The 14,658-nt window shown below is 49.4% G+C and overlaps 1 long non-coding RNA gene across 1 annotated transcript in view; it reads left to right on the forward strand.

Moving 5' to 3' along the window:
* LOC114018246 overlaps positions 1 to 14,658 on the forward strand; it is a 255,971-nt gene that overhangs the window by 24,196 nt on the left and 217,117 nt on the right. Inside the window, exon 4 of the long non-coding RNA XR_006286062.1 lies at positions 2,182 to 2,414. This is a non-coding gene — a long non-coding RNA (uncharacterized LOC114018246). The remainder of the gene's footprint in view (positions 1 to 2,181; positions 2,415 to 14,658) is intronic.

A 14,658-nucleotide genomic window follows, 5' to 3' on the forward strand; every position in this document is an offset into this window, starting at 1 on the left:
TGGAGCTCCTCTCCGGAGGCCAGTGAAGCACGAGGGCTCTACGCTGTGCAGAGAAGAAGGGACTTTGCCACTTCACTACATCTGAATGGAAAGGGGAAGGCCCGTTTGTGTTTATTTTACAGACCCTTTTATTGACTTGATTTATAGCCTGAGGCCAAGAGTTAATTGTGGTCTAGTCAAGAAGAGGGCACCTGGGGAGAGGCGCTGCTGATAATGCCACCAGAGAGAAAACACGTCTCTGCAGCGTGCTTTCAGGAAGGGCCATTAGTTACAAACACCAGCCCCTGCTTAGCAGCTTCAGCGACAGCAAAGCGAGAGCTCAGGGTGACTCTGGACATGGATGGCTTGCGGTAGCTGTTCTACCTACAGGACTGGCCGCAGCTCACTCGGTGTGGGGGAATGAGCAGAGATCAGAGGTTAATAAAGAGAAGGTGCTTTTCCTTGGCATACCCTACATTAAAGCATCCCCTTCACCCCCCCCTTACAGGTGAAACCTAGTCACCTGTATAACTGCTACTGTCATCACCCTCTCTAATGCAGGTCTGCTAAAGTCACTCCCAGAGCCTAAAAACAACTCACCTGTCAGCACGGGTATGGGCCCGCTCTCCAAAGCAAAAAACCCAGCTCATTTCATCTCCAGTGCTTGGGAGTCCTGGGAAACATCGGACAATGCTCACCTGCATCCAGAGGGACTTTGTTTGGAGGCAGGCAGGGTAGCAGGTCTCTTTCCCCAGCCCTGCCCTGCAGCAGCAGCGCCTCCCTGTGAGTTATGGGGCAGGGGTGCGAGATCCTGTGGCCTGACTCAGCTGATGGGGTGGGGCAGAACTACTTTAGTTCGCTGCTGTGGGGGCTGCTCTTGCCCAGGTGCTCAAGGTGGCCAGGTGGAGTAAGCCCTCCCCTTCTCCCCACTGGCACTCCTGCCTTGCTGGCAGCCAAAGGCCTACACTTTGTGTCCCCAGAGCACAGCTGAGGTGTGGGAGAAGTGTGCACGCTTCTAGCAGCTCTAGGGGACCCAAGGAGGGGGCGCAGGGCCGTGGCCACTCCTCCTCCTGCAGTGCCAGGCCTGCAGGGAGCACGCGCTGCTCCCAGTCATGAGGGTTCACAACACCCCTTGTACGTGAGCTCCTCAGCTCCTGGCCTCTGGGAAGGATCAGTAACTCATGCACACCTGGCTGTAGGTTACTGTGGCTCCAGCAGGGAAATGTCATGTAGAGTGACTGTTCCGTGACTCTTCCCCATGCTCTGGCAGGCCCTGCCTCCTCCTGGTCCCCCACAGGTCTTCACTACGTTGCCACTGCTCCCCTCCACCAGGCTTCTGGAGTCCCTCTGGCCTTTAAGCGTGCTGGCAGAGTGGGGGAAGGGAGCATATAAACCTTTGATAAATAAACCCAAAGACTCTTCCCCCCCCCCCGCCCCCCCCCCCGCCCTCCCAACTTCCCAATCTTGCAAAGTGTGACTGGCAGGTTTCATTTGTTCACCGCATGAGGTTACTCCTGGGGTGCCCCTGGCCAGTACAACTGAAAATAAATTGGAAGGAGTAGATAAAAGAAAGGGAATGATCAGGTGGCTGAAGGGGCTGAACGAAGTGGGGCATGGGAAGAGCTAAAACGGGCTAAATTCCCTGCTGGTGTCGACTGGCACAGCACTATGGGAGCTGCACCAGCTCACACCAGGAGAGAATTTGCTCTAGTATGTTTAGCCTGGGCTAACGAGCGATGCGGTAGCCACGACGAAGCCGGCTGGGATGGAGTGGCATTCTGTGTGGCTTCCAGAAAATGGGGCAACAGCAGCTGTGTGCTTTGCAGAAAGGGGGCAGCGGTGGGAAGAGGGAGTTGGTTGGTGATCTGTGGCTGGCATGGCTTTCACTTATTTATCAGTCTCGTAAAGTCCCAGACATGGCAGCCTGAGGAGGGAGAGGAATGGTGGCGGGGGGTGTGGGGGGGTTCAGAACAGACTCGCTTGCAATAAGATGGAAGAGAAGGCTAGGCAGCCGAGCAACTTTCTTAGCACTAAGGTCACTAACTGGGGAAGAGCCTACCAAAGGGAGCCGAGGATCTCGCTGAGGTAGTTCAGCCTTGGCAGGATGAAGCACCGGACTTGTTCTGTAGGGAGCAATCTTCCCCCTGCAGGGGAAGGAATGGAGGCGTTAACAATTGTCTTCCCTCTCTTCACTCTGCGTAGTCTGAAGAAAGAGAGATCCTGTGCCGCGAGCCAAGAAAAATACAGAAGACACGAGACCTGGGCCAGATTGTTTCCTAGTGAGAATGTGCTCCAGCAGGCGTGGAAGGATGCAACGCTGAGCGTCCTTCACTCCCACTGAAGACGACGTGGACTGAGGACGCTAAGAGCCTTGCAGGGTCCGGCTGAATCTGGCAATGGCCCCAACACCTTCTAGGAAGGGAAGGCCGGAGGAGGTGAGCAGTCTGAATGGTGGCCCTTTTGCACTGAGGAAAGCTGACACACTTGTGCAGTCCTGCCTTTTTCTATTAGATTTGCCCTCCCAGTGGGTTAGGTAAACCCATCTCGGTCCCTCTGTCCTGTTTTCTCCAAAGATAAGTAGCTGGGAGATTATTAAGCCTGTAGGATGTGTTACCAGCGGATCTTCATAAGGAGTAACGGCTGTGTTACTTTCCTTGTCCTGTCTGGGCTCTGTATTAAGCTGTTCAGACAGAGTCCCTTTTGGCGCCAGTAGAATCGGTCTTGATTTCAGGCAGCCAGCCTGACTTCGTATTCCTAGGGCCGCCGTCTCCTTTACACTAACCGGCAGCATTCACTGACTGGCTCTGGCAGCGGAAAGGGGCTGTAACTTACCTTCCCACCACCCAGGCCGCTGCGAGAGTCATGCAAAGGGGCCTTAATACAAACGAGAATCGGGCTCTAGAGACAGAACGCAGTGGTGACCCTGCGAATTCAGATCAGTCAGAGAGCAACAAGCGCAAAGCACTGAGCTTGGCAGTTGCCCCCCTCCCCACCCCAGCCCTCTCCCCACCTCCATGGAAAGGCCCGTTCGTGGCAAGCTGAATTTATCTTTTGCAAAGAGCTTTCTTCCACTTCCTCCCCATTCAGTTTGTCAGCGGGCAGGGAAGCAGCTGTGCCAGTTCGGGTGACATTTCCCACCCTGTCTGGCGGCTGATGGCACCAGCCCCATGGCTTCCTCTTCCACCCGAGAGCTAAAAATAGAACGAGGTCAGCGATGGCGGCTTCGTGAGGGCTCCCGGTGGAGCTGAGCCCTACCAAATTCTCGCCCCACTGACGGACTCCTTGGAAAGACGTGATTATTTATTTATTTATTTGTATTACCGTCCCCCCAGAGATGCTTTCTGGCTGTTGCCCTTCGGCTGAGAGACGTATTCCTTGCTGGGGCTGCCCTAATTCATCACCAGCTGACACCAGCAGGAAATAAAAGAGCAATTTGCCCTTCATTTCTCTTGTACAATGAGCCTTTTTCTTTAATCAGCCCAGGGCCCTTATCTCCCCCACATCACCGTGGCCACTGTGCGGCTTGTTTTCACCTGGGCCTGAACATTGCTTGAACTTTTGGGACATTTACTTTGGCCCCTAATCAGATAATCCCTTCTCTTCCCTGTCTGAACAAATCAAAGGTGGTGCTGCTTTCCCCCTCAGGCCCCTAGCCCATTGTAGAGCACGAATAAAGGGAGGCGGATGCACTTCAGCATGCGCTGACCGGGCTGTTCACTGACCACAAACCCACAGATGCTGATTGCTGGCTAGGAGCCTCGGGCTCGCAGTGCGCCTTCGCTGTCACTAGAGGGAGCTGTGGTGGCAGGGGGGTTCTGCCTTGAGATACAGAATGGGAAGTATCAAGGGCTTCCAAGCATTTTCAATCTGTCTGGGCTACATCCGAGTGAGAAGGATGAGAGGCTGTGGGGCCCTGTGATGTCCTCCCCAGCCCCTTGCAACAGGCAGAGCCAGGGAGGGACAGCGCTGCGGGGACCCACATTTGGTTCAGGTGCAGTATGTGGTGGTGCTGAGTATGGTCCTCCTGAGTACGAGGCACTAGACCAGGGGCTGTCAACCTTTCTAGACCACTGTACCCCTTTCAGGAGTCCGATTTGTCTTGCGTACCCCCAAGCTTCACCTCACTTAAAAACAACTTGCTTACAAAATTAGACATGAAAATACAAAAGTGTCTCAGCATATTACTGAAAAATGGCTTACTTTCTCCTTTTTACCCTGTACAGTGGAGTTGCATCTTACGTGGGGGTTAGGGTCTAAAGTCAGCGCGTAAGGCGATAATCGTGTATAGTCAAAATTACCCTTGAAAATCCCTTAAATCGCCCATAAAGTATAGTGTACTGTACATGGTTTTGTGTATACAACCCTGTACAGTAATATGTATAATGTATACAGTAATGTACAGTATATAATAGAGTACATATGCAAAATATAATTTTGCAGTACTGTATTTTTAATTACAGGGGGTTGTCGGGGCTTGATGTTGATCCAGGAGACAGAGGTGACGGAGAGCGTGGGTGACAGAGAGCGAGTCATAGACGAAGTGGTTGGCTCTGGCTCAGCTCGAGAAGTTGATTGCATAGGCTCATCTGCTGCTGGTTGTTTTCCCTTGAAAAACATGGTGATCGGCAGCTGTCGCTGTTGTCTCTTGAGCTGCTCAAACATTTCTTGACATGGTCTCAAATCGTCGGTAATACTACGTGGGATTTTGAGGCTTCGTTCCATAGAGGGAGCGTATCCAGAAATTAAATCATTCAACTGTTTCGCTGCTTGGAACACTTCAGCAAACTTGCTGGCTCTTCCTGTTCATCGTCATCATCTTCGTCTTCTGTAGATGATTTTATCAGTTCCTCTCACTCTTTGTTAGTCAATGTTTCTCTGTGGCGCTCAGTTAATTCTTCAGTTTCTTGCTCGAGGATGTGGACGAAGCCATCACCACCCACTTGCCTGGCCACCTGAACAATGTGTTCCACTTCTTTGTCAATGGTCAGGAAACCCTTAAAATCATTCACACATTCTTTCCATAGGTTTCGCCAACATGCATTCTGTTTCAGGCTTGATGCATTCATTGCCTGTTTAATATAGGTGATGCAATCGGCAATGTTGAAGGCCTTCCAAGACTCCATCACATTAAGATTGGGATCAGCCTCCACAGCTCTACGTATCCGTGAGAACGTAAGCCTCGTGTATGTGGCCTTGAAACAGCGAATCACACCTTGATCGAGAGGTTGGAGGATGGAGGTGGTATTGCGGGGGGAGAAAGACGACTTCAACGTCGTTATGCGCAAACCGGAGTGCCGCAGGGTGGCCAGGAGCATTGTCTACGATCAGCAACACTTCAAAGTCAAGTCCTTTCTCTCTGAGGTACCGCTTGACCTCCGGAATGAAACACTTGGGGAACCAATCCAGAAATAATGCAGCCGTCACCCAAACCTTTTTATTGGATTGCCAGAACACAGGCAGGAGATCTTTGTTCTTGCCTTTTAGGGCACAGGGATTTGCAGCCCTGCAGAGCAAGCCTGGCTTTATTAAATGCCCAGCCGTGTTGCCACAAAACAACATAGTCACACGGTCTTTAGCTGCTTTGAAGCCAGGGGCTTGTCTTTCTGATTTCTTAGTGTAAGTGCGGTTGGGCATTTTTTCCCAGAACCGCCCAGTCTCGTCAGCATTAAAAACTTGTTCCGGAAGATAGCCCTTTTCTTCTACGATTTTCTTTAATTGTTCGGGGTAGGCTTTTGCTGCCTCTTCATTGGCAGATGCCGCTTCACCAGTAGTCTGCACGTTTTTGAGGTTGAAGCGGTTCCTAAAACTGTTAAGCCAACCTTGGCTGGCTTTGAATTCCTTCTCATCAGAAGGCTGTTCCTCTTCGGCGGGAGGTTTGAACAGCGCGTAGAGGCTAAGAGCCTTTTCTCACAACGTGTTGCCATTGATAGGCACACGTTTACAGTTCATGTCTTCCAGCCATAAGTTTAATGTCTTTTCAGTCTTCACTAAAGTCTTATCACGCACCTGGCTCGTCACTTTAGCAGTTACTGGAGCACTTGATGCCGCGACTTGGCGAATTTCTCTCTCTCGAATCTTGATGGCACGGATGCTAGATTCGGTGCGGCCATATTTACGCGCCGCGTTGGAGACCAACATACCGTCTCTCAATAAATCCAACACAGCCAGTTTTTCCTCCAGCGTTGGAACAGATTGCTGTTTCTTCAGTTGCGCACCAGATGAAGTAGTTGGCTTGTGTTTAGGGGCCATGTTCTACAAAAAATACATACAGTGTCTTTAAACACTAGAATCACACTCAGCGTGGCGAGATGCTCACACTATGATAGGCACATGGGAACCGAGACCGACTGCGGGAACAGCAGATTCACGTCTTCCATCTCGCGCTCACTCCGGGGCATATGCTTATTGAGTGGAATGGTGGGCGGAATCGCTCACACTATTTACAGGTGTCTTGTTAGCTTTCTTTGCCGAGTGCATATAGATGAATTCGTGTAAGTTAAATGCACGTATGATGTGACTCACCTGTAATTATAACATAAATCAATTGAAATATAGATATTTGTACTTGTTTATACTGCTCTCTATACTATACACTGAAAAACAAGTCATTGTATGAAATTTTAGTTTGCGCTGACTTCTCTAGTGCTTTTTATGTAGCCTGTTAAGCTAGGCAAATATCTAGATCAGTTGACGTACCCCATGGAAGACCTCTGCGTACCCCCAGGGGTATATAACCCTGATTTAGAATCACTGCACTAGACAGACATTGCATCTTTTTCCAGCACTCTCTGGGCCTTTCCCCCTGCAGCCTGCCGCCAGCTCGCAGCGTCCTCTATGAAGCATGGGGTCCCAGATCCACACAACTTGGGAATTCAATGTCATGTCCTGATAAACAATGACTCCCAGACACCAGTGTCAAATCCCCACAGGTCCCAGTGAGGTAAGTGCCTTGGAAATGCCCAAGAGAGACTGGATGAAAGTGGATCCAGTTCCCCATGGCTTACTAAAATAATGGCCATGTCTAACATGTGAGGCATTGATGTTGTGTACCGGCAAAACTGGCAAGGCCCTGCCTGGATCTACCCTACCTACCCCCAAGAGATGGGACTGAGCCATAAGCCTGGATCTGAAACCCTGGGAACTTGCAGGCATTTTGGACCCAGACTCTGACTATATTGAACGAACAGCTGGGACCCAAATATCCTTGAACTTTGGGACGAGTAGCTTGTGCCCTCCCATCTCTGTCAGAGAGCTCAGTAATTCTCACGGCTGGGAATTTCACTTTGGTTAAGCCTCCTCCTACTAGCCAGCAGAGGGCACCATCAGCCTAAAAAGAATTAGTTTGAAAAACATTTCTCCTCTTTGCTATTTTCATGGGAGGGGAATGTTCTACTCTGACTACCTCCTTCCTCACCACCTGAAACCAGATCCTCTCCATGCTGCTGAAGCTTTCCCTTCAAGGTCACCCACCTGAGTCCAGTCAAAGTTTTGGTGACCAAATCCAGTGGCTGTTCAGTAACTCCTGTGTGAAATAAGTTTGGGAATCTCAGTCTGTTGCCCAGTGGACAGATGCCTGTATAAACCCCTCCACTACAGATGGTTGTTGGCAATCTCTGTGAAGGCCACAGAAAGTACATGCATAGAGACTGAATGATCCACTTAAGCAGGTGGTCCTGCTGAGTCCTGGTTGAGTTGCATGGGAGGAGCGTTACTGGGGATGCTTATGTAACCCTTCTGCCCGTCAGAGTTGGCAGCAACAAGGGCCGGGTTCAATATCTAGGGGATCCATTCCATTAACACAATGCAAACCGGCTCAAGCCCCCACCCAGTGACCTGGGACAAATTTACACCACCCCTGCTGGGCGCCTCCAAGAGGCAATACTTCCCCTCTCGCAAGCACAGAGTCTGAGTGTAGCAAAAAGCCTTTTAATAACAGAGAGAAACAATGTGGCATTATGTTGGGGAAACACCACCAACAGGATTCATAACACAACCCATGAGCAAAAAACCCACCCCAAGCAAATTGGGGCATGCCCTTTCCCTTTGGTTCTTGAGTCCAGCAACCCCAAATCACCCAAAGTCCCAAAAGTCCAATGACCCAAAAGTCTCTGTCCCTGGTCAGGGCAGCCCCAGAGGTCGAAAGTTTATCTGCAGAGCTTAACCTCCCAACCTGGGTGGAGATGGGGGCGGGGGGTAAGAGGCACCTTATATGATCTGAAGCTGACTGCCCCACAGCTCCATAGGCCTTCGCTCCGCTCTGCCAGCTGCCCCACGAACTCCGAACTCCTTCGCTCAGCTCCACTCCGCTCTGCTCTGCAGCCCACACCCGCCAGCCCATGAACTGCTCCACCAGCCTGTCCACAAACAGCTCCGCGTCCCACCAGCAGCTCCCGCCATCCTATGAACTGCTCCACCAGCCTGTCCACAAGGCACTCCAGCCGTCCTGCAAACTGCTCCACAATATATCTTCAGGATCCCACACTACTTAACACAACGCTCAGTGATTTCAGCTCTTAGTCAGTTCAGCTCTCTGGTGAATTCAGCTTGTAGTAGGGGACCCTCAGTGCTGGTGCACTATTAGCCCAAAGTGAGCTCAGCAGCCTGTAACTAGACGTATAATGAAATCAAAATTAGCTCTGATATTCCACAGCAGAGAGAGGGGAGGAAATGCAATTAGCATGTAAGGCCCTCACCAAGGGGCCCACATCACCAAGTATTAATACTTGTCCCCAGCCTCTCTCAATTCAGAGAGTTTTGGAACCCATGACCCTTGCCTAGTGAGTGCTACTTAGGTGATGGTGAGTCCCTCCATCATAACAAAAGGCCAAGTACAGTTCCAAGCACAGTTCCCATAATCAGGGTAATAACAATTTATTCTTCCTGCCCCAATAACAGACACTGGGGATCCCACAGCAGCCAAAATGACTATTTGGGCAGCTATGGCTCATTCTAGGCGGGGTGGGTGTGCCTATGCAAATGAGATCGGCCCCTGAAGTTCTTTTCCACAACTTGCCACACCTCACCACCAGATGTCAGGGTGGAGCTCATCCTGACTCTGCTTACACTTACATAGCGGCTGGCTGTGATGTGCTTGTGCTGTAGATAGAGAGAATTTATCTCTACAAACAAAGAATCAGTTAGTGTTATGTTGTCTAACTCTAAGTATCCAATCTTCATATTAATGTTTCCTACCTAACACTGCATGCATCTTCACTCACCTCCTCCAATTTCCAACCATCAAACTCACCTACTGCAGCTAGTTTCCCACCACTCTTCTCTGCCTCAGCGCTATCTTCTGCTGCTTTATATAAAAACAGGTGGCAAAACAAATAGTGTGCTACGCTTTCTCTGAAAACTTGTGTTGTCTCAGAGGACTCTTTCTGTTGTATCTCCAGCCCTACTTTCCCCTGCATCATGACCTGTTGTCCCTACTTGTTGGGTAAGCGGTTTGGTTTCATTGAGATAACCTCCTGGGGAAAGGAACTTGCCTTCTTTTTGTCTGTGAAACACCAAGTACACCAATGATGTGGTATAAATAACGTGGTTCTGTACTATTAGCAGCATTAGCGATGAGTCCAAAACAGCCCTAAATTTGTGGTTCTGGACCCTTTTGTCCCTTGGGCCCATTTCTGATGAGTGTGTTTGGATATACCAGCTTGAATACAACTAGTGACTATATCAAGCACCTAGTGATGTACTGTCTGGGCCAGATTCCCATCTCCGTTTCATCAGTGTAAATCTGGAGTAACTCCATTGATTTCACCAGTTATTCCAGGTGCACACTGGATAACTGAGCTCAGGATCAGGCCTAATGGGTGTCTTCTCTTTTGTTCCTTTGTGTTTTATCTCTCATTTTTAACTCCACCTATTGTTTTTCTAACGCCAGTTGGTCAGGGATGAGCAAAGTAAGTCAGATATAAGAATCTCTTCCTTGCTAGCGCATGCGCACACGGACCGTTCACCCACAACCTGAACCAAAGCTGCTGTGTTCATTTTTAGTTTTGTTTTTTTCAGTTCTGTCCACAATGGCATTTCCTAATTGCAAAAACAGAGGTAGTGGGAAAAGAGGCATGTTGTGTGTCTCTGTGGTCCAACCTGGAAGTGTAGAGAAGTGAGGTCTGCTTAGGTGCTAAATTTTGCCATCTCTCTTCAGTCCTCTACACCATCCAGATATTTGGGACCTCCCAAAGTGGTACTAATGCAATATAGTTGGCTTTAATGAGACCACTTGGCTGAGTCAGATGAGCAGGAAGTAGCTTGATATGGGAAAGAGAAGACAAATTTGAACCTGTATTTAAGATGTTACAATATTGTTCAGTTTTCCAATGTAAATGAGTTGTGTGATACAATCTATTATCAGTGTATGGTATCTCAGTATCTGCATAATGCTTTGCACAAGTCAGTATGGTAGCACTGTTTTGAATTCATAGTTTTCCAAATGTACCCTAAATATATGTGCTGGACATTTTAAGTCATTTCTGGAAAGATCATCTCCAGCAAGTGGTTTTTCTATCTCCAAAAGCAGCAGTGTTTCTGGAAATACTAAAGAGCCAGTGAGTTGGGATTTGTAGTTTTATAATGCCATTATTGATACTGTAGTACTATCTTCCTAGAAGCCGATCAAACCAGGCGTGAGGTTGGGAACCAACCATGGGTAAATTCAGAGCATGTTACTCAAAATACTTTTCTTTAGGTCAGGAGAGGCTGGCAGAGATACTCAGATCTTCAGCAGGGCACCCGAGACGACTCTGGGCGCACCTTTCTTTATTTAGCAGGTTGTCCTTTTTCTTCAGTTCTGGGATCCATTGTTCCAGATAAACCTTGATCCTCGATTGTTACTGTTGGTTACTCTGTTACTCCACAAAAGTGTACTTAAAAGCATCCTGTGTATGGTGGGAAAGTAACAAATGACATGGCATCAAGTTCTGTGCTTTGGATTTAGCTATGAGAAGAGCAGGTGAGCTCAGAGCTGATTTCTTTTCTTAGTGCCTGGTGTTCATCTGCATCTGGTCTGTTGCTAGAACTGTTACAGAGAGAAACTGTTTCCATCTCCTGTGCAGGAATCAATGCTCAGATCTTGCTATTTCTTCTTCAAGGAAAATCTTTGTGTAAGAAAAGAGTCCTAAGAAACTGCATTTTCTCAAGTGGATCCCATTCCCCAGAGAAGCCAATGACATGAACATCAATGACCCATCTCAATGGGGTTCCTGAATTATTTAAATGATGTTAAAATGGGTCTCTACAAGACTCGGGGATATCTCCTGGGACAGAAATATCTCCCTAAAGACACGGAGCTGTCAAAGACAATTGTCTTTTGAACACCTATCATAGAATAGCCCTAATGTGTCAGCAGATGTACCTTAAAGCTCTGAGCCTTCCCCTACATCAGGATCAAGCCAAATGATCTTTACCTTCTGTGGAAACACACTTTGACTCAAGGTCATAGGGAAAGGCCAAAGGGCGCTCTGATTTGACCTCCATCATTTTAAATGCCAAAAGGTTATCTTGAGCTCATTACAGTTGCAAAAACTTGGAGTGTGGTTACCACTTTAACCTGGGGAGCTCAGAGGAATGCCAAGGGAATGCAGTTAGAATACTCTTGTAGGTGCCCCAATTCTGAACTGTTTTCACCACTGAACATGCTGCTAGGCCAATTCACTGCAAGGGAGAGAAGGCAAGAATTTGGCTGTTGAGTGGTTTGCAGAAACTACGAGTCAAGAAGGGCAAATTCCAAGCCACTATGCGCCCAATAGTTTTCCCAGGAGAGCTCCAGAATTCCATGGACAGCCCCGTCTTACAGTGGACGTTGGAATCTTTATGCCCCCGTAATGGAGATGAGGATCTTTAGCAGGACTCGCCGTATCTTCTTGTCTGAGTGGATTCTCCCAGGTTTTTCAAGTCATAGGCACCAAGGAGGTTCAGCTTCAGATAGGAACGTTTTCACTGGTTTCCCTACTCACATGGTTTTGCATTCCTTAAATTGAGGCAGAGAGCTATGTACATTCGTATCTATAACATGCACACTCCTTGTCTTACACACATGCACACATGTTAGGACAGTTTAATTAGATTTTCTATTGGAAGGTGTAAATGTACAGAGGTGGCTGGTTTGGCTTCAGTCATGTGATCTCTAGGTGTTTGGCTGGTTGGCTGGATGTGCTCACTAAACTATATTGTTAATTTTTGTTTAAAATCCTTTCAGAGAAATGAGCCTGAAACTATACCTGGCATCCAAACACCCTTCAGTTTTGAGGGATTCAGAGTCCAGATTCTAGATCCAAATTTTATATGAGGCCCCTCTCTCTCTAATGGTTTGAACACTTTGGAACTTGTGGGTCAGGCCCATCTCTAGTTTTTAGGGGAGGCAGGGACAATATGGCGAGAGCAATGCCTGCCCTTTGGTCTACACTGCTCCCGAGAGCTGGTAAAGCTACTGGACATGTGTCTGATAGCCACTGTCCCCTGCATCCAGTCCTGCTGGGGATTCATTGGGGGCACCGCACCTCTGTCTCACCCATGGAATCTTGTTAGCAATGCCAGGGGACTGGGGGCGGGGGCATATAGGCTGATGCCATCAGCTTTGTGCATCTGGTTCCTGGCTGCAGCAGGGCCAGGAGCTGGAGGCAGAGGGAGCCCAGCTGCTGGAGGGGATAGCAGTGGCAAAAGCATGAGAATAGCACACAGGAACCAGTGAGGATGGGGAGAGCGCTGTGGCTGAAAGGTGATGGAGGCTTAGGCTGAGCTGAGAGAGAGTGGTGCAGGGAGTTGGCCCTGACTCCTAGGCAGCAATAATGCTTCCTGTCTCAGTCGAGGGTCAAAGGGTTTGAAGTTATGGTTCAATTTGGGTGCTTATCTGCATGTTAGCGGAGCCTCTGGAGGCTGCTCACTTGGGCAGACGTCTCAGGCTTTCGCCTGGCATTGCCGTTGCTTCCTGCGTCTGGTCAAGGTGGAAACACCACAAGCCGAGGCCTTGCCTGTGCTCTTTGACACTCCTGTTTTTGGCTGGAATCAGGAATTCCAGCAGAGGAAAAGGATGAAGAAGAGTGGGGCTGGGAAATGGCGGGAAACATTATAATTAGACTGGGGGCTTTAAATGGCCCAATAGCTGGGAGCTAAGCAACATCGGTCCCAGAGTCATAAACCTATTTAGGGGCCTAATTCTCATTGATTTCAATCTGGGCCTTAGAGATGAGGGAGGAGGAGCATGTCTGATATGGGCCTGTGCCACAAAGCTTGGGGATGGCCAGGCCCATCTCCCATGTAGGAAGGATGGCAGCTTTCATGAGAAGACTCTTAAGTAACTGGGCTCTTATGGGACCTTTACAAATCTCCCCCCACCCCCCATGCTACTGCTAGTGTCTCCAGTTTTGGGTAGTGCTGTGGGTCCTTAAGTTTGTCTGTCTGTCTGTCTGTAAAGGCTTTCTCGGCGCTACATCCCCGCTGAGGGAGCTGTGTGCTGAGCCTTGCACCGTTGAGCGTAAGCCATGTTTGCTGTTAAAGGCTCCACTAATCTAATAAGAGCGAGGGGCCCTGCGTTACCTGGATGAGATCTCTGTGCTAGCATGTGCCCTAGCTCAGTGGGAGGAGCTGGAGACGGCGGCACCCTTGGGGCCAGGATAAAGAGACAGAGAGCATCCTCCTGTCAGTCCTGGGCTTGCCCATCAGTCATTGTGGCAGCTACAGGATCTGGCCTCCGCAGGGAATTAAGTAAACTCCCTCTCTTTAGGGACCTGCTGATGGAAGCTGGTGGGAGGGCAGGAAGGAGGAAAACAACCTTAGTGCCCCCCTGGGCTCAGTCTGTGCCCTGCCCCTTTCTCACCCAGTGGGGCCTAACACCAGCATTGTATGTTCAAGGGCTTTCTGTCTCAGTGAGTGCCCCCAGCCGCTGAGCTCGCAGCTCGCTCCTAGGAAAAGCCACTGCAAGACTGACTGAAAGAAGCCGCGACAACAGCCTCCTCCGGCAGCAGCTCCTAGTGCTCCAGTAATGCTCTGGTGAGCCGAAGGGCCGTGTGTCCCTCTCGGATCCCCATCGGCATGAGGAGGGTCACACTGATGTAACTAACAGAGGGGAATTTGGCCTGTTGTGTTTTGGGCCGTTACCGCAGGATACTGGTCAGAGATATCTTACAGTGATTGGAGCAGGACTCCTGGGTTCTAGTCCCGCTTGAGCTGCTCTCTAAAATAAGGATGGAGCCTGCTTGGCTGGACTAGAGGGAATCAGGTGGGTAAATAGATCCCCCTATCTTCCTGGCAGTGTTAGCACCACGAGTGCTTGGAGCGCAGTGACCAGCTGGCATCCTTTCTGAACTCTGACAAGTCCCTGCATGGCCTTCTGCTGATATGGAGTGGCTTTGCTTTCAGGGGAGCCCAAGGGAGCCTGTTGCTAATTAGACACACAGCTAATGAAGCAGAAGGAAACAAAGAGCAGGAGCTGGTCTTTTGGGAAAGCTCAACTTTGGTCGCCCAGGATGACTGCTCCTCCCTCTCTAACCATTTGGAAAACAAACAAAAGGGGGAACCTTACATTTCAAAGCAATCCAAACACAGCCAAGCCCCAGAAAGACACCGGGGAGAGCTCCAGCAGTGGGATTTAGCGCTGAAAGGAAAAAAGGATCTCCAGGTTTAATGAGACCTTCCCCCTGCATGCCAGGATCTCTCTCAATCCCCAGTGTATGTCTG

The sequence above is a fragment of the Chelonia mydas genome, chromosome 15 (genome assembly GCF_015237465.2).
Source record: "Chelonia mydas isolate rCheMyd1 chromosome 15, rCheMyd1.pri.v2, whole genome shotgun sequence".
In the NCBI taxonomy this organism is placed as follows: domain Eukaryota; kingdom Metazoa; phylum Chordata; order Testudines; family Cheloniidae; genus Chelonia; species Chelonia mydas.